We start from the raw sequence: 19,721 nt of genomic DNA, 5'->3' as shown, positions 1-19,721 counted from the left end.
AGGATGAAAAGCCTTTGGGCTGTCATGACATAGACAGGATGAAAAGCCTTTGGGCTGTCATGACATAGATAGGATGAAAAGCCTTTGGGCTGTCATGACAAAGACAACAAACATAGGAGCTAAAACAGTCTTATAAAGAGATCAGGACCAGACTAGGACTAAAAGAACCAGACTAAAGGGACCAGACTAGGACTAAAAGGACCAGACTAGGACTAAAAGGACCCAGACTAGGACTAAAAGGACCAGACTAGGACTAAAAGGACCAGACTAGGACTAAAAGGACCAGACTAGGACTAAAAGATCCAGACTAGGACTAAAAGGACCAGACTAGGACTAAAAGGGATCCAGACTAGGACTAAAAGGACCAGACTAGGACTAAAAGGGATCCAGACTAGGACTAAAAGGGACCAGACTAGGACTAAAAGGACCAGACTAGGACTAAAAGGGATCCAGACTAGGACTAAAAGGACCAGACTAGGACTAAAAGGACCCAGACTAGGACTAAAAGGGATCCAGACTAGGACTAAAAGGGATCCAGACTAGGACTAAAAGGGACCAGACTAGGACTAAAAGGACCAGACTAGGACTAAAAGGACCCAGACTAGGACTAAAAGGGATCCAGACTAGGACTAAAAGGGATCCAGACTGGGACTACAAGGACCAGACTAGGACTAAAAGGACCAGACTAGGACTAAAAGGACCCAGACTAGGACTAAAAGGACCCAGATTAGGACTAACAGGACCAGACTAGGACTAAAAGGACCAGTGTATTGTAGTGTTTGGCTGATACAGTACACACACGCACACACACACACACACACACACACACCATTTCAATCGATAAGATCTTTATCAGGTTCAGTGGGTTTAGACCAGGTAGGTACAAGCATCTAAAATACACATACAACAATGACACTCAACTAGCTTCAATCTAATCTAAGAAGGTCTAATGTCAACAATGACACTCAACTAGCTTCAATCTAATCTAAGAAGGTCTAATGTCAACAATGACATCTACTCATTATCAACACATGATCAATCTTTGAACAATGAAAAACAAACAAGCTCTAAAATTGCAGACTTTAAATATAAAAACCTCAAAACCTGTCAAACTCTTCAATCATTCTAAAAAGAAGGTCATTGTAAATAATGACGTTTTATTTTTTAGCTAATCACAACAATACTACTGACGTATCACAAGGAGAACAAACTAAAGATATCATATTCCACAGAGATGACTTCGTGTCCTCTACTTTTGAACTGACTCTGGGCACTGAAACTGCTGTTAAAACTGTCCAGACTCAGTCAGGTCCAGGCTACTTAACTGTCCAGACTTGCAGACTACTTAAATATCAAAACTACTGTCAAAACCAGTCGGGTCCAAACTCTCTTACTGTCCAGACTCATTCCTTTGATAAAACTCTACTGTCCAGACTCAGTCAAGCAGGTTGATAAATACTCTAACTGTTTTATCTTTTCCAGACTCAATCACAGGCAACTACTACTGACTGTCAGATCAGTCAGGTCCAGGTTGAACAAACTGCTGTTATCTCTATGTCCAGACTCAGATGACTCCAGGTTGATACTCTACTGTATCTGCTGTTATCTCTACTGTCCAGACTCAGTCAGGTCTAGGCTGGTACTCTACTCTAACTGCTGTTATTCTCTACTGTCCAGACTCAGTCAGGTCCAGGCTGGTACTCTACTCTAACTGCTGTTATCTCTACTGTCCAGACTCAGTCAGGTCCAGGCTGGTACTCTACTCTACTGTCCAGACTCAGTCAGGTCCAGGTTGATACTCTACTCTACTGTCCAGACTCAGTCAGGTCCAGGTTGATACTCTACTCTACTGTCCAGACTCAGTCAGGTCCAGGTTGATACTCTACTCTACTGTCCAGACTCAGTCAGGTCCAGGTTGATACTCTACTCTAACTGCTGTTATCTCTACTGTCCAGACTCAGTCAGGTCCAGGCTGGTACTCTACTCTACTGTCCAGACTCAGTCAGGTCCAGGTTGATACTCTACTCTAACTGCTGTTATCTCTACTGTCCAGACTCAGTCAGGTCCAGGTTGATACTCTACTGTATCTGCTGTTATCTCTACTGTCCAGACTCAGTCAGGTCTAGGCTGGTACTCTACTCTAACTGCTGTTATCTCTACTGTCCAGACTCAGTCAGGTCCAGGTTGGTACTCTACTGTAACTGCTGTTATCTCTACTGTCCAGACTCAGTCAGGTCTAGGCTGGTACTCTACTCTACTGTCCAGACTCAGTCAGGTCCAGGTTGGTACTCTACTGTATCTGCTGTTATCTCTACTGTCCAGACTCAGTCAGCTCCAGGTTGATACTCTATTGTACTATACTATTACTATACCATGCTATACCATGCTATACTATGCTATACCATTCTATGCTATACTATGCTATACTATACTATGCTATGCTACACTATACTACGCTACACTATACCATGCTACACTATGCTATACTATACTGTCCAGACTCAGTCAGGTCCAGGTTGATACTCTATTGTACTATACTATACTATGCTATACCATACTATGCTATGCAATACCATGCTATACTATACTATGCTATACCATTCTATGCTATACTATGCTATGCTATACTATGCTATACCATACTATACTATGCTATGCTATACTATGTCATAATATGCTATACCATACTATATTATGCATTACTATACCGTGCTATACTATACCATACTATGCTATACTATACCATACTATGCTATACTATACCATACTATGCTATACCATACTATACCATGCTATACTATGCTATGCTATACTATGCTATGCTATACTGTACTATACTATCCTATCCAGACTGAGTCAGGTCCAGGTTGATACTCTACTGTACTACTATACTATACTACTATACTGTACTATAACATACTGTACTATACTATCCTATCCAGACTCAGTCAGGTCCGGGTTAATACTCTACTGTACTACTATACTCTACTACTGTACTATAACATACTGTACTATACCATACTGTACTATACTATACCATACTGTACTATACTGTACTATACTGTACTATACTATACCATACTGTACTATACTGTACTATACCATACTGTACTATACTATACCATACTGTACTATACTATACTGTACTATACAATACTGTACTATACTGTACTATAATATACTGTCCAGACTCAGTCAGGTCCAGGTTGATACTCTACTGTACTACTATACTATACTACTATACGATACTCTACTACTAGACTATACTCTACTACTATACTATACTCTACTACTATAAGATACTCTACTGTACTATACTACTATACTGTACTATACTATACTATACCAACGCAGTCAGTTCCAGGTTAATGGTACTACTATACTATACTATCTCTTCAGTCCAGACTCAGTGAGGTTCAGGCTGATCCCAGACAGCAGATCTCCTCCACAGCTTCTGTTCAGCATTTCCTTCAGCGCTTCATTCACGTTATTATTAAACACAGTGGAGAAGTTACAGTTGAGGTAGCCCCCTCCTCCTCCTCCGACCCCGTCCGCGACCCCGCCCGTGACCCCTAACGACCCCACCACGTCCTGCACCCACTTCAGCTCGTCGCTCAGCTCCTGTCTCAGGGCGTCAAAGTGTCTCTTCCTCTCCTGGTAGCGGGCGCTAACGTCACTGACGCTGACGTCCACCACCTTCATCTCATCCTGCAGGCTCCTCTTCATCGCCTCCACTTTACGGAACTCGTAGCGGATCTGAGACAGCTGGTGACGGACCCCCTCGCTCTCCTCCTTGTACCAGGACTCCTTGTGGTTGTAGACGGAGACCAAGGCGTCGATGTCCTCCTGCAGGGAGTCGTGGGCCGAGGCTAGCCCAGTGAAGGAGCCCTCCATCCGGCTGATGTCCTCCACTACCTGGACGAAGCGTTCGAAGTTGACGTAGGTGTTGTTGGGGGGCATGGAGGAGTGGGACTTCATGGTGTACTCCTTGAGACGTTTGGTCTTTAGCTGACGGCGCTCGCGCTTCTTAGGGGTCTTGGACTGGTCCGGGGTCTTGGTCTGGTCCGGGGTCTCGGTCTGGTCCGGGGTCTTGGTCTGGTCCGGGGTCTTGGTGATGGGAGTCTCCTCCTTGCACTCATTAGACTTCAGACACGGGAGATGAGGACGATAGACGGAGGGTTACTGAGCTGGAAGTCACTTACTGGCACTGCATGCCATGCATTGATGACGTTCTGAACAGCAATGGACTATAAAGCCAGAGGTGACATGCCTCCATCACCAAACCACCGACATTACCCCAGGTGACATGGTTAGTTATATATTACCCAACAGGCAACACTCCAGGTCACATGGTTAGTTATATATTACCCAACAGGCAACACTCCAGGTCACATGGTTAGTTATATATTACCCAACAGGCAACACTCCAGGTCACATGGTTAGTTATATATTACCCAACAGGCAACACTCCAGGTCACATGGTTAGTTATATATTTCATCTTATATATTACCCAACAGGCAACACTCCAGGTCATGGTTGGTTATATATTACCCAACAGGCAACACTCAGGTCACATGGTTAGTTATTCAACGATTCTTTCCATCACCAAACAAGCTCTTTTGTCAACTGGTTACACATTTAAGTTAAGAGTCACAAACATGGCAGGACAAACATCAGGATTCAAACTAACAAAACTATCTCATGGAATCACACATCTGATTCAAACTAACAAAACTCATCTGACTGGAATCTATATACTACATCTGATTCAAACTAACAGACTAGAGCTCCCTCTATCTCTGCCATTATATATACTACATCTGATTCAAACTAACAGACAGAGCTCCCCATTATATATACTACATCTGATTCAAACTAACAGACTAGAGCTCCCTCTATCTGACTAGCCAGGCCATTATATATTCTACATCTGATTCAAATCTGATTCAAACTAACAGACTAGAGCTCCATTATATATTCTACATCTGATTCAAACTAACAGACTAGTCAGGTCATTATATATTCTATATTGTCTGAGTGGGAGGTGCTGTCCAGGCCATTATATATTCTATATTGTCTGAGTGGGAGGTGCTGTCCAGGCCATTATATATTCTATATTGTCTGAGTGGGAGGTGCTGTCCAGGCCATTATATATTCTATATTGTCTGAGTGGGAGGTATATTGTCTGAGTGGGAGGTGCTGTCCAGGTCATAATATATTCTACATTGTCTGAGTGGGAGGTGCTGTCCAGGCCATTATATATTCTATATTGTCTGAGTGGGAGGTGCAGTCCAGGTCATTATATATTCTATATTGTCTGAGTGGGAGGTGCAGTCCAGGTCATTATATATTCTACATTGTCTGAGTGGGAGGTGCTGTCCAGGTCATTATATATTCTATATTGTCTGAGTGGGAGGTGCAGTCCAGGTCATTATATATTCTATATTGTCTGAGTGGGAGGTGCTGTCCAGGTCATTATATATTCTATATTGTCTGAGTGGGAGGTGCTGTCCAGGCCATTATATATTCTACATCGTCTGAGTGGGAGGTGCAGTCCAGGTCATTATATATTCTATATTGTCTGAGTGGGAGGTGCTGTCCAGGCCATTATATATTCTATATTGTCTGAGTGGGAGGTCCTGTCCAGGCCATTATATATTCTACATCGTCTGAGTGGGAGGTGCTGTCCAGGTCATTATATATTCTACATTGTCTGAGTGGGAGGTGCTGTCCAGGTCATTATATATTCTACATTGTCTGAGTGGGAGGTATATTGTCTGAGTGGGAGGTGCTGTCCAGGTCATTATATATTCTACATTGTCTGAGTGGGAGGTGCTGTCCAGGTCATTATATATTCTATATTGTCTGAGTGGGAGGTGCAGTCCAGGTCATTATATATTCTATATTGTCTGAGTGGGAGGTGCAGTCCAGGTCATTATATATTCTATATTGTCTGAGTGGGAGGTGCAGTCCAGGTCATTATATATTCTATATTGTCTGAGTGGGAGGTGCAGTCCAGGTCATTATATATTCTATATTGTCTGAGTGGGAGGTGCTGTCCATAGCAGCTTAACATACATTACATGGTCAGAAACCAAGTATGTAAAAACCGTACAAACAACAAACCAATCCGTGTCTGCCTGAACAGTACATGTCACAGTATAATTAGGAGGCGTGGTTATGCAAATGCTAAAAATCCAGGAAGTTATGTCACAAAAGAAAACGACAATGCATGTCTTAACATCAAGCTGTCAATCATGATAGTATGCTGTTTTCATATGACGATGATATACCTTGATCCAGGGATGGTTGAGGGCATCTTGAATAGTTAACCTCTTCCTGGAAGACAAACATGTTTACACTGGATTTGGTGGAGTATTCAACACCTCATGACCTTCTCCACATTTTGTTATGTTTACAGCCTTATTCTAAAATCCCTCATCAATCTACATACAATACCCCATAATGACATCACAATACCCCATAATGACATCACAATACCCCATAATGACATCACAATACCCCATAATGAAAAAAACAACAGTTTTTTAGACATTTTTGCAAAGTTATAAAAAAATAAAAATCTGAAATAACTCATTTACATAAGTATTCAGACCCTTTACTCAGTACTTTGTTGAAGCACCTTTGGCAGCGATTACAACCTCGAGGCTTCTTGGGTATGACGCTACAAGCTTGGCACACCTGTATTTGGGGAGTTTCTCCCATTCTTCTCTGCAGATTCTCTCAAAGCTCTGTCAGGTTGGATGGGGAGCATCGCTGCACAGCTATTTTCAGGTCTTAACAGAGACGTTCGATCAGGTTCAAGTCCGGACTCTGGCAGGGCCAGTCAAGGACATTCAGAGACTTGTCCCGAAGCGACTCCTGTGTTGTCTTGGCTGTGTGCTTAGGGTCGTTGTCCTGTTGGAAGGGGATCCTTCACCCCAGTCTGAGGTCATGAGCGCTCTGGAGCAGGTTTTCATCAAGGATCTTTCTGTACTTTGCTCCATCTTTGCCTCGATCCTGACTAGTCTCCCAGTCCCTGCCGCTGATAAACACCCCCACAGCATGATGCTCCCACCACCATGTTTCATCGTAGGGATTGTGCCAGGTTTCTTCCGTTTAGCGTTCAGAGTTCAATCTTGGTTTCATCAGACCAGAGAATCTTGTTTCTCATGGTCTGAGAGTCTTTATGTGGCTTTTGGCAAAACTCCAAGCGGGCTGTCATGTGCCTTTTACTGAGGAGTGGCTTCTGTCTGGCCAGTCTACCATAAAGGCCTGATTGGTGGAGTGCTGCAGAGATGGTTGTCCTTCTGGAAGATTCTCCCATCTCCACAGAGGAATTCTGGTGCTCCTTCAGAGTGACCATCGGGTTCTTGGTCACCTTTCTGACCGAGGCCCTTCTCACCCGATTAGTGGTTGCAAACTTCTTCCATTTAAGAATGATGGAGGCCACTGTGTTCTTGGGATACCTTCAATGCTGCAGAAATGTTTTGGTACCCTTCCCCAGATCTGTGCCTAGACACAATCATGTCTCGGAGCTCTACAGACAATTTATTCGACCTCATGGCTTGGTTTTTGCTCTGACATGCACTGTCAACTGTGGGTCCTTATATAGACAGGTGTGTGTGCCTTTCCAAATCATGTCCAATCAATTGAATTTACCACAGATGGACTCCAATCAAGTTGTAGAAACATCTCAAGGATGATCAATGGAAACAGGATGCACCTGAGTTCAATTTCAAATCTCTCAATTTCAAATCTCTCATTTTTATTTTCCAACTCCACACATCTTGTCTCTCTCCAGTAGTTGTCATATGAAGTTATTAGCCAGCTGACCCTGACCCCTAACCCCCGACCTCCAATCTCTCTTTACATCTCGTCTCTCTCCAGCAGCTGTCATATTAGCCAGCTGACCCCTAACCCCCGACCTCTAATCCCTCCTTACATCTCGTCTCTCTCCAGCAGCTGTCATATTAGCCAGCTGACCCCTAAACCCCGACCTCTAATCCCTCCTTACATCTTGTCTCTCTCCAGTAGCTGTCATATTAGCCAGCTGACCCCTAACCCCCGACCTCCAATCTCTCTTTACATCTCGTCTCTCTCCAGTAGCTGCCGTATTAGCCAGCTGACCCCTAACCCCCGACCTCCAATCTCTCTTTACATCTCGTCTCTCTCCAGTAGCTGTCATATTAGCCAGCTGACCCTGACCCCTAACCCCCGACCTCTAATCCCTCCTTACATCTTGTCTCTCTCCAGCAGCTGTCATATTAGCCAGCTGACCCCTAACCCCCGACCTCCAATCTCTCTTTACATCTCGTCTCTCTCCAGCAGCTGTCATATTAGCCAGCTGACCCCTAACCCCCGACCTCCAATCTCTCTTTACATCTCGTCTCTCTCCAGCAGCTGTCATATTAGCCAGCTGACCCCTAACCCCTAACCTCTAATCCCTCCTTACATCTTGTTTCTCTCCAGCAGCTGTCATATTAGCCAGCTGACCCTGACTCTGACCCCTGACCTCTAACCCCTCCTTACATCTTGTCTCTCTCCAGTAGCTGCCGTATGAAGCTTTTGGCCAGTTCACTGGTTCTGCAGAAGAACTCCTCGTCGAACTCGTAGTTCATGGCGGAGATGTTGGCCAGCGTGTCCTGTTTAGTCTCTCCCAGGAAGGGAGACGCTCCACTCAGCCTGGAACACAACAACAACAAGGCCAGAACAGGAGGAGTGTTAGGAACATTGCATGTGTTCACCTACACCATCCCTGTTTACATGTCACGACTTCTACCGAAGTCGATGCCTCTCCTTGTTCGGGCGCTGTTCGGCGGTCGACGTCGCCGGGCCTTTTGCCATCGCCGATCCATTTTTTTCATTTTCCATTTGTTTTGTCTTGTTTTCCCACACACCTGGTTTTCATTTCCCTCATTATGTGTTGTGTATTTAACCCTCTGTTCCCCCCATGTTTATTGTAAGTGCATGTGCACATGTGTTTAACTAGTGCACATCGGGTTATTGTGCCCATATTTGGTATTTTCTTATGCCTAAGAAGGGTTCATGTATAGTGTGGTTCATGCTTCGTGTTGAACTCCCTAAGAAGGGTTCATGTATAGTGTGGTTCATGCTTCATGTTGTGTTGAACTCCCTAAGAAGGGTTCATGCTTCATGTTGTGTTGAACTCCCTAAGAGGGGTTCATGTATAGTGTGGTTCATGCTTCATGTTGAACTCCCTAAGAAGGGTTCATGTGTAGTGTGGTTCATGCTTCATGTTGAACTCCCTAAGAAGGGTTCATGTGTAGTGTGGTTCATGCTTCATGTTGTGTTGAACTCCCTAATAAGGGTTCATGTGTAGTGTGGTTCATGCTTCATGTTGAACTCCCTAAGAAGGGTTCATGTATAGTGTGGTTCATGCTTCATGTTGAACTCCCTAATAAGGGTTCATGTGTAGTGTGGTTCATGCTTCATGTTGAACTCCCTAAGAAGGGTTCATGTGTAGTGTGGTTCATGCTTCATGTTTTGTTGAACTCCCTAAGAAGGGTTCATGTATAGTGTGGTTCATGCTTCATGTTGAACTCCCTAAGAAGGGTTCATGTATAGTGTGGTTCATGCTTCATGTTGAACTCCCTGGTTCATGCTTCATGTTGAACTCCCTAAGAAGTGGTTCATGCTTCATGTTGAACTCCCTAAGAAGGGTTCATGTGTAGTGTGGTTCATGCTTCATGTTGAACTCCCTAAGAAGGGTTCATGTATAGTGTGGTTCATGCTTCATGTTGAACTCCCTAAGAAGGGTTCATGTATAGTGTGGTTCATGCTTCATGTTGAACTCCCTAAGAAGGGTTCATGTGTAGTGTGGTTCATGCTTCATGTTGAACTCCCTAAGAAGGGTTCATGTGTAGTGTGGTTCATGCTTCATGTTGAACTCCCTAAGAAGGGTTCATGTATAGTGTGGTTCATGCTTCATGTTGAACTCCCTAAGAAGGGTTCAAGTGTGGTTCATGCTTCATGTTGAACTCCCATGTTAAGAAGGGTTCATGGTTGCTTCATGTTGTAAGAAGGGTTCATGCTTCATGTTGAACTCCCTAAGAAGGGTTCATGTGTAGTGTGGTTCATGCTTCATGTTGAACTCCCTAAGAAGGGTTCATGTATAGTGTGGTTCATGCTTCATGTTGAACTCCCTAAGAAGGGTTCATGTATAGTGTGGTTCATGCTTCATGTTGAACTCCCTAATAAGGGTTCATGTGTAGTGTGGTTCATGCTTCATGTTGAACTCCCTAAGAAGGGTTCATGTGTAGTGTGGTTCATGCTTCATGTTTTGTTGAACTCCCTAAGAAGGGTTCATGTATAGTGTGGTTCATGCTTCATGTTGAACTCCCTAAGAAGGGTTCATGTATAGTGTGGTTCATGCTTCATGTTGAACTCCCTAAGAAGGGTTCATGTGTAGTGTGGTTCATGCTTCATGTTGTGTTGAACTCCCTAAGAAGGGTTCATGTATAGTGTGGTTCATGCTTCATGTTGAACTCCCTAAGAAGGGTTCATGCTTCATGTTGAACTCCCTAAGAAGGGTTCATGTGTAGTGTGGTTCATGCTTCATGTTGAACTCCCTAAGAAGGGTTCATGTGTAGTGTGGTTCATGCTTCATGTTGAACTCCCTAAGAAGGGTTCATGTATAGTGTGGTTCATGCTTCATGTTGAACTCCCTAAGAAGGGTTCATGTATAGTGTGGTTCATGCTTCATGTTGAACTCCCTAATAAGGGTTCATGTGTAGTGTGGTTCATGCTTCATGTTGAACTCCCTAAGAAGGGTTCATGTGTAGTGTGGTTCATGCTTCATGTTTTGTTGAACTCCCTAAGAAGGGTTCATGTATAGTGTGGTTCATGCTTCATGTTGAACTCCCTAAGAAGGGTTCATGTATAGTGTGGTTAATGCTTCATGTTGAACTCCCTAAGAAGGGTTCATGTGTAGTGTGGTTCATGCTTCATGTTGTGTTGAACTCCCTAATAAGGGTTCATGTGTAGTGTGGTTCATGCTTCATGTTGAACTCCCTAAGAAGGGTTCATGTGTAGTGTGGTTCATGCTTCATGTTGTGTTGAACTCCCTAAGAAGGGTTCATGTATAGTGTGGTTCATGCTTCATGTTGAACTCCCTAAGAAGGGTTCATGTATAGTGTGGTTCATGCTTCATGTTGAACTCCCTAATAAGGGTTCATGTGTAGTGTGGTTCATGCTTCATGTTGAACTCCCTAAAAGGGTTCATGTGTAGTGTGGTTCATGCTTCATGTTGTGTTGAACTCCCTAATAAGGGTTCATGTGTAGTGTGGTTCATGCTTCATGTTGAACTCCCTAAGAAGGGTTCATGTATAGTGTGGTTCATGCTTCATAGTGTGTTGAACTCCCTAATAAGGGTTCATGCTTCATGTTGTGTTGAACTCCCTAATAAGGGTTCATGTGTAGTGTGGTTCATGCTTCATGTTGAACTCCCTAAGAAGGGTTCATGTGTAGTGTGGTTCATGCTTCATGTTGAACTCCCTAAGAAGGGTTCATGTATAGTGTGGTTCATGCTTCATGTTGAACTCCCTAAGAAGGGTTCATGTGTAGTGTGGTTCATGCTTCATGTTGAACTCCCTAAGAAGGGTTCATGTATAGTGTGGTTCATGCTTCATGTTGAACTCCCTAAGAAGGGTTCATGCTTCATGTTGAACTCCCTAAGAAGGGTTCATGTGTAGTGTGGTTCATGCTTCATGTTGAACTCCCTAAGAAGGGTTCATGTGTAGTGTGGTTCATGCTTCATGTTGAACTCCCTACGAAGGGTTCATGTGTAGTGTGGTTCATGCTTCATGTTTTGTTGAACTCCCTAAGAAGGGTTCATGTGTAGTGTGGTTCATGCTTCATGTTGTGTTGAACTCCCTAAGAAGGGTTCATGTGTAGTGTGGTTCATGCTTCATGTTGAACTCCCTAAGAAGGGTTCATGTGTAGTTTGGTTCATGCTTCATGTTGAACTCCCTAAGAAGGGTTCATGTGTAGTGTGGTCCATGCTTCATGTTGAACTCCCTAATAAGGGTTCATGTATAGTGTGGTTCATGCTTCATGTTGTGTTGAACTCCCTAAGAGGGGTTCATGTATAGTGTGGTTCATGCTTCATGTTGAACTCCCTAAGAAGGGTTCATGTATAGTGTGGTTCATGCTTCATGTTGAACTCCCTAAGAAGGGTTCATGTATAGTGTGGTTCATGCTTCATGTTGAACTCCCTAAGAAGGGTTCATGTATAGTGTGGTTCATGCTTCATGTTGAACTCCCTAAGAAGGGTTCATGTATAGTGTGGGTCATGCTTCATGTTGAACTCCCTAAGAAGGGTTCATGTGTAGTGTGGTTCATGTCGTGATGAACCTAAACTCACAGGATGTAGGTGATGACTCCTATACTCCACATATCTGCCTCCAGTCCCAGCGGTTCGTAGTTCACTATCTCTGGGGCTGAAACAGACAGGTTGACCAATCAGCAGAACACTGCACTAAATGCATCACTATCTCTGGGGCTGAAACAGACAGGTTGACCAATCAGCAGAACACTGCACTAAATGCATCACCATCTCTGGGGCTGAAACAGACAGGTTGACCAATCAGCAGAACACTGCACTGAATGCATCACTATCTCTGGGGCTGAAACAGACAGGTTGACCAATCAGCAGAACACTGCACTGAATGCATCACTATCTCTGGGGCTGAAACAGACAGGTTGACCAATCAGAAGAACACTGCACTAAATGCATCAGAAATAGAAAAGGGAAGTGGGTCAAAACAGTGTATTTTCTGTTATTATCTTGAATGTGTCAATAACAGACAGAAGGTCACTAGAAGACTGAATGTGTCCATAACAGACAGAAGGTCACTAGAAGACTGAATGTGTCCATAACAGACAGAAGGTCACTAGAAGACTGAATGAATGATAGAAAGTAGTATTTACATCAAACCAATGCATTTCCTGTTGATACCTGAGATTTGTCAGGGTCTCATCAACACATTGTACTCATGAACACATGAACACATCAACACATGGACACATGGACACATCAACACAGGGTCTCATGAACACCTCGAACTGGACAAAGATTTTCTTTCTTTAACAAGCCCCCGAAGCGAAGGATACACTGCTTTCTCGAGACCAGGCTCAAATCCCCGTCATTCGCGTTAAGAAAAGACAGAGGAAAAGGGGGCGGAGGTTGGGGTGCTTTGGGAGAATTCGTAGGCGAGTGAGTAAACCACCACTACCATCTGTTCTACTGGCCAACGTGCAGTCACTGGAGAATAAACTGGATGATCTACGAGTAAGATTATCCTACCAACGGAACATTAGGAACTGTAATATCTTATGTTTCACCGAGTCGTGGCTGAACGATGACACGGATAATATAAAGCTGGCTGGGTTTTGGCTAGACAGAGCAAGACGAGAGGCGCGGGGGGGTCTATTTGTCAATAACAGCTGGTGTGCGATGTCTAACATTAAAGAAGTCTCAAGGTTATGCTCGCCTGAGGTAGAGTACCTCATGATAAGCTGTAGACCACACTATCTACATGCCAAGAGAGTTCTCATCTATATTATTCGTAGCTGTCTATTTAACACCACAAACCGATGCTGGCACTCAGACCGCACTCAAACTTAAAACTTAAATCTGGAAACTTAAATCTGTTATACCTCATTTCTACCAGCATGTCACGGGAGGGACAAAACTCTAGACCTCCTTTACTCCACACACAGAAACATGTACAAAACTCTCCCTAGCCCTCCATTTGGCAAATCTGACCATAATTCTATCCTCCTGATTCCTGCTTACTAGCAAAAACTGAAGCAGGAAGTACAAGTGACTCTCTCAATACGGAAGTGGTCAGATGACGTGGATGCTACACTACAGGACTGTTTTGCAGCACAGACTGGAATATGTTCCAGGATTCATCCCTTGGCATTGAGGATTATACCACCTCAGTAACCGATTTCATCAATAAGTGCATCGTCGTCCCCACAGTGAGCGTACGTACCCAACCAGATGCCATGGATTACAGGCAACATCTGCATCGAGCTAAAGGCTAGAGTTGCCGCTTTCAAGGAGTGGGACACTAATCCTAAGAAATCCTGCTAAACGGGCAAAGCATCAAGACAGGACTAAGATTGAATCCTACTACACCGGCTCTGACTCGTCGGATGTGGCAGGGCTTGCAAACTATTACAAAGAGAAACCCAGCCGCGAGCTGCCAAGTGACGTGAGCCTACCAGACAAGCTAAATGCCTTTTATGCTCGCTTCGAGGCAAGCAACACTGAAGCATGAGAGCACAAGCTGTTTCTGGATGACTGTGTGATCAAGCTCTCCATAGCCAATGTGGGTAGGAGAGTGATGGAGTACTGCATCAGATGACCTGGCCTCCACAATCACCCGACCTCAACCCAATTGAGATGGTTTGGGATGAGTTGGACCGCAGAGTGAAGGAAAAGCAGCCAACAGGTGCTCAGCATATGTGGGAACTCCTTCAAGACGGTTGGAAAAGCATTCCAGGTCAAGCTGGTTGAGAGAATGCCAAGAGTGTACAAAGCTGTAATCAAGGCAAAGGGTGGCTACTTTGAAGAATCTAAAATATAAAAAATATTTTGATTTTTTTTTTTAAACACTTTTTTTGGTTACTAAATTATTTCCTATGTGTTAATTCATAGTTTTGATGTCTTCACTATTATTCTACAATGTATAAAATGGTACAAATAACTGTCTTGCCTTGTTGGTTAAGGGCTTGTAAGTAAACATTTCACTGTGAGGTCTACTACACCTGTTATATTCAGCATTTCACTGTAAGGTCTACTACACCTGTTGTATTCAGCATTTCACTGTTAGGTCTACTACACCTGTTGTATTCAGCATTTCACTGTAAGGTCTACTACACCTGTTGTATTCAGCATTTCACTGTAAGGTCTACTACATCTGTTTTATTCAGCATTTCACTGTGAGGTCTACTACACCTGTTGTATTCAGCATTTCACTGTGAGGTCTACTACACCTGTTGTATTCAGCATTTCACTGTAAGGTCTACTACACCTGTTTTATTCAGCATTTCACTGTGAGGTCTACTACACCTGTTGTATTCAGCATTTCACTGTAAGGTCTACTACACCTGTTGTATTCAGCATTTCACTGTAAGGTCTACTACACCTGTTGTATTCAGCATTTCACTGTGAGGTCTACTACACCTGTTGTATTCAGCATTTCACTGTAAGGTCTACTACACCTGTTTTATTCAGCATTTCACTGTGAGGTCTACTACACCTGTTGTATTCAGCATTTCACTGTAAGGTCTACTACACCTGTTGTATTCAGCATTTCACTGTCAGGTCTACTACACCTGTTGTATTCATCATTTCACTGTAAGGTCTACTACACCCGTTGTATTCAGCATTTCACTGTAAGGTCTACTACACCTGTTGTATTCATAATTTCACTGTCAGGTCTACTACACCTGTTGTATTCATCATTTCACTGTAAGGTCTACTTTAAAAAAATACAAATATTTAACCTTTATTTTACTAGGCAAGTCAGTTAAGAACAAATTCTTATTTTCAAAGACGGCCTAGGAACAGTGGGTTAACTGCCTGTTCAGGGGCAGAATGACAGATTTGTACCTTATCAGGTCAGGGGTTTGAACTTGCAACCTTCCGGTTACTAGTCCAACGCTCTAACCACTAGGCTACCCTGGCGACCCTCCACTCTAACCACTAGGCTACCCTGGCGACCCTCCACTCTAACCACTAGGCTACCCTGCCTCCCCTCCACTCTAACCACTAGTCTACCCTGCCGCCCCTCCACTCTAACCACTAGGCCACCCTAATACTCTAACCACTAGGCTACCCTGGCGACCCTACTACACCTGTTTTATTCAGCACATGTGACTAACATTTGATTTTACATTGATAATGTAGTTATTCATGTGTTGTAGTCTACTTATGGCATGTTTATGTGAGTCGGTCTCAAGACTGAAATCTGTCGTTCTGCCCCCTGAACAGGCACTTAAACCACTGTTCCGAGGCCGTCATTGAAAATAAGAATTTGTTCTTAACTAACTTGCCAAGTTAAATAAAGGAAAACTTTTTTTTTTTAAACTTACCCACAAATTCAGGAGTCCCAAAAATGTTTTTAAACTCTGCCCCCGCCTCGATTTTGTGAGCGAGTCCGAAATCGATTAGTTTGATCCTTGGCAATGGCACGTTCTTGTCCAACAGCATGATGTTTTCAGGCTGAAAAACAGAAAGAGAGTGAAGGGATTTTCTGAGAGAGCATTTCGGATCATTAGTGTGCATGAGTTTACTGGGTCTGTTCCAGTCCTGTCTCCTTAGGTTAAAAAGATCAGAAAATAAACCCTGTCAACCCAACGTCAGATAAACCCAACGTCAGATAAACCCTGTCAACCCAACGTCAGATAAACCCAACGTCAGATAAACCCTGTCAACCCAACGTCAGACAAACCCCGTCAAACCCAACGTCAGATAAACCCCGTCAAACCCAACGTCAGATAAACCCAACGTCAGACAAACCCAACGTCAGATAAATCCAACGTCAGACAACAATGGTGGAACAAACTCCCTCACGACGCCAGGACAGCGGAGTCAATCACCACCTTCCGGAGACACCTGAAACCCCACCTCTTTAAGGAATACCTAGGATAGGATAAAGTAATCCTTCTCACCCCCTTAAAAGATTTAGATGCACTATTGTGAAGTGGCTGCTCCACTGGATGTCATAAGGTGAATGCACCAATTTGTAAGTCGCTCTGGATAAGAGCGTCTGCTAAATGACTTAAATGTAATGTAATGTAAATGTAGACAAACCCAACGTCAGACAAACCCAACGTCAGATAAACCCAACGTCAGATAAACCCCGTCAAACCCAACGTCAGATAAACCCAACGTCAGATAAACCCCGTCAAACCCAACGTCAGATAAACCCAACATCAGATAAACCCCGTCAAACCCAACGTCAGATAAACCCAACGTCAGATAACCCCTGTCAACCCAACGTCAGATAAACCCAACATCAGATAAACCCAACGTCAGATAAACCCAACATCAGATAGACCCTGTCCAACCCAACGTCAGATAAACCCTGTCAACCCAACATCAGATAAACCCAACGTCAGATAAACCCCGTCAAACCCAACATCAGATAAACCCAACGTCAGATAGACCCCGTCAAACCCAACATCAGATAAACCCAACGTCAGATAAACCCAACGTCAGATAGACCCTGTCCAACCCAACGTCAGATAAACCCTGTCAACCCAACATCAGATAAACCCAACGTCAGATAAACCCTGTCAAACCCAACATTGGATAAACCCTGTCAAACCCAACGTCAGATAAACCCTGTCAACCCAACATCAGATAAACCCAACGTCAGATAGACCCTGTCCAACCCAACGTCAGATAAACCCTGTCAACCCAACATCAGATAAACCCAACGTCAGATAAACCCAACGTCAGATAGACCCTGTCCAACCCAACGTCAGATAAACCCTGTCAACCCAACATCAGATAAACCCAACGTCAGATAAACCCAACGTCAGATAGACCCTGTCCAACCCAACATTGGATAAACCCTGTCAAACCCAACGTCAGATAAACCCAACATCAGATAAACCCCGTCAAACCCAACGTCAGATAAACCCAACGTCAGATAAACCCTGTCAACCCAACATCAGATAAACCCAACGTCAGATAAACCCTGTCAAACCCAACGTCAGATAAACCCTGTCAACCCAACATCAGATAAACCCAACGTCAGATAGACCCTGTCCAACCCAACGTCAGATAAACCCTGTCAACCCAACATCAGATAAACCCAACGTCAGATAAACCCAACGTCAGATAGACCCTGTCCAACCCAACGTCAGATAAACCCTGTCAACCCAACATCAGATAAACCCAACGTCAGATAAACCCAACGCCAGATAGACCCTGTCCAACCCAACATTGGATAAACCCTGTCAAACCCAACGTCAGATAAACCCTGTCAACCCAACGTCAGATAAACCCTGTCCAACCCAACGTGGATGTGAAAGAAGTGCACTGTCAGAGGGCTTAAGCGTGTTGAAAGAGTAGTCCAGCCTTATTAAATGGATGTCCTGTCCTATTCTGCAGGGCTACTCCTCTCCTCCTGTTTCCTGCTTCTGGGTGACACCTTTGAAACAAACCCAAAAGGTCAAACGTTGCACTCCGACCTTCTATCACCGTGACCGTACTGTGTTCCTGACTTTGGCATTGCCAGCCGGCTGTGGTGTAAAGGAGCCTTCCTATGGACCCCTGGACTTTACCTCAGTCTGTACAGCCTGCATCCCAAATGTCACCCGTCTGCTCTCCCTCCATCTTCCCCTGGACTTCATATTTACCTCAGTCTGTACAGCCTGAATCCCAAATGTCACCCATCTCCTCCTCCCTCTCCCTCCCCTCTCTCTCTCCCCCTTCCTCCTCTGTCTCTTTCGTCTCCCTCTCCTCTCTTTTGTCTCTCCCTCTCCCGTCTCTTTTGTCCCTCACTCCCCTCTCTTTTGTCTCTCCCTCCCCTCTTTTGCCTCTCCCTCCCCTCTCTTTTGTCTCTCCCTCCCCTCTCTTTTGTCTCTCCCTCCCCTCTCTTTTGTCTCTCCCTCCCCTCTCTTTTGTCTCTCCGTCTCCTCTCTTTTGTCTCTCCCTCCCCTCTCTTTTGTCTCTCCCTCCCCTCTCTTTTGTCTCTCCCTCCCCTCGCTTTTGTCTCTCCCTCCCCTCTCTTTTGTCTCTCCCTCCCCTCTCTTTTGTCTCTCCCTCCCCTCTCTTTTGTCTCTCCCTCCCCTCTCTTTTGTCTCTCCCTCCCATGTCTCTTTTGTCTCTCCCTCCCCTCTCTTTTGTCTGTCCCTCCCTCTCTTTTGTCTGCCCCCTCTCTTTCATCTCCCCTTCCCTCCCCCGTCTCTTTCGTCTCCTCCTCCTTCTCCTGTCTCTTTTGTCTCCTCCTCCCTCTCCCCTGTCTCTTTCGTCTCCTCCTCCTTCTCCTGTCTCTTTCGTCTCCTCCTCCTTCTCCTGTCTCTTTTGTCTCCCCCTCCCTCTTCCCTGTCTCTTTAGTCTTCTCCTCCCTCTCTCCCGTCTCTTTCGTCTTCTCCTCCTCCCTCTCCCATCTCTTTCGTCTCCCCCTCCCTCTCCCATCTCTTTCGTCTCCTCCTCCCCCTCCCGTCTCTTTCGTCTCCTCCTCCCTCTCCCGTCTCTTTCGTCTCCTCCTCCCTCTCCCCTGTGTCTTTCGTCTCCTCCTCCCTCTCCCCTGTCTCTTTCGTCTCCTCCTGCCTCTCCTGTCTCTTTCGTCTCCTCCTCCCTCTCACGTCTCTTTCGTCTCCAACTCCTCCCTCTCGCGTCTCTTTTGTCTCCTCCTCCCTCTCGCGTCTCTTTTGGCTCCTCCTCCATCTCCCCTGTCTCTTTCGTCTCCTCCTCCCTCTCCCCTGTCTCTTTTGTCTCCTCCTCCCTCTCCCCTGTCTCTCCTCCCTCCTCCCCTCCCTCTCCCCTGTCTCTTTCGTCTCCTCCTCCCTCTCCCATCTCTTTCGTCTCCTCCTCCCTCTCCCATCACTTTCGTCTCCTCCTCCCTCTCGCGTCTCTTTTGGCTCCTCCTCCATCTCCCCTGTCTCTTTTGTCTCCTCCTCCCTCTCCCCTGTCTCCTCCTCCCTCTCCCCTGTCTCTTTCGTCTCCTCC

The 19,721-nt window shown here is 44.8% G+C and overlaps 1 pseudogene; it reads right to left on the bottom strand.

The window, feature by feature from the left end:
• Nucleotides 1-1,983: 1,983 nt before the first annotated feature.
• Nucleotides 1,984-19,721, bottom strand: part of LOC135571151 (death-associated protein kinase 3-like) — a 43,895-nt pseudogene continuing 26,157 nt past the window's right edge.

Source organism: Oncorhynchus nerka, unplaced genomic scaffold (genome assembly GCF_034236695.1).
Source record: "Oncorhynchus nerka isolate Pitt River unplaced genomic scaffold, Oner_Uvic_2.0 unplaced_scaffold_727, whole genome shotgun sequence".
Taxonomy (NCBI): domain Eukaryota; kingdom Metazoa; phylum Chordata; class Actinopteri; order Salmoniformes; family Salmonidae; genus Oncorhynchus; species Oncorhynchus nerka.
The sequence above is the reverse complement of the archived record's forward strand: the minus strand, read 5'-3'. Positions and strand labels throughout refer to the sequence as shown.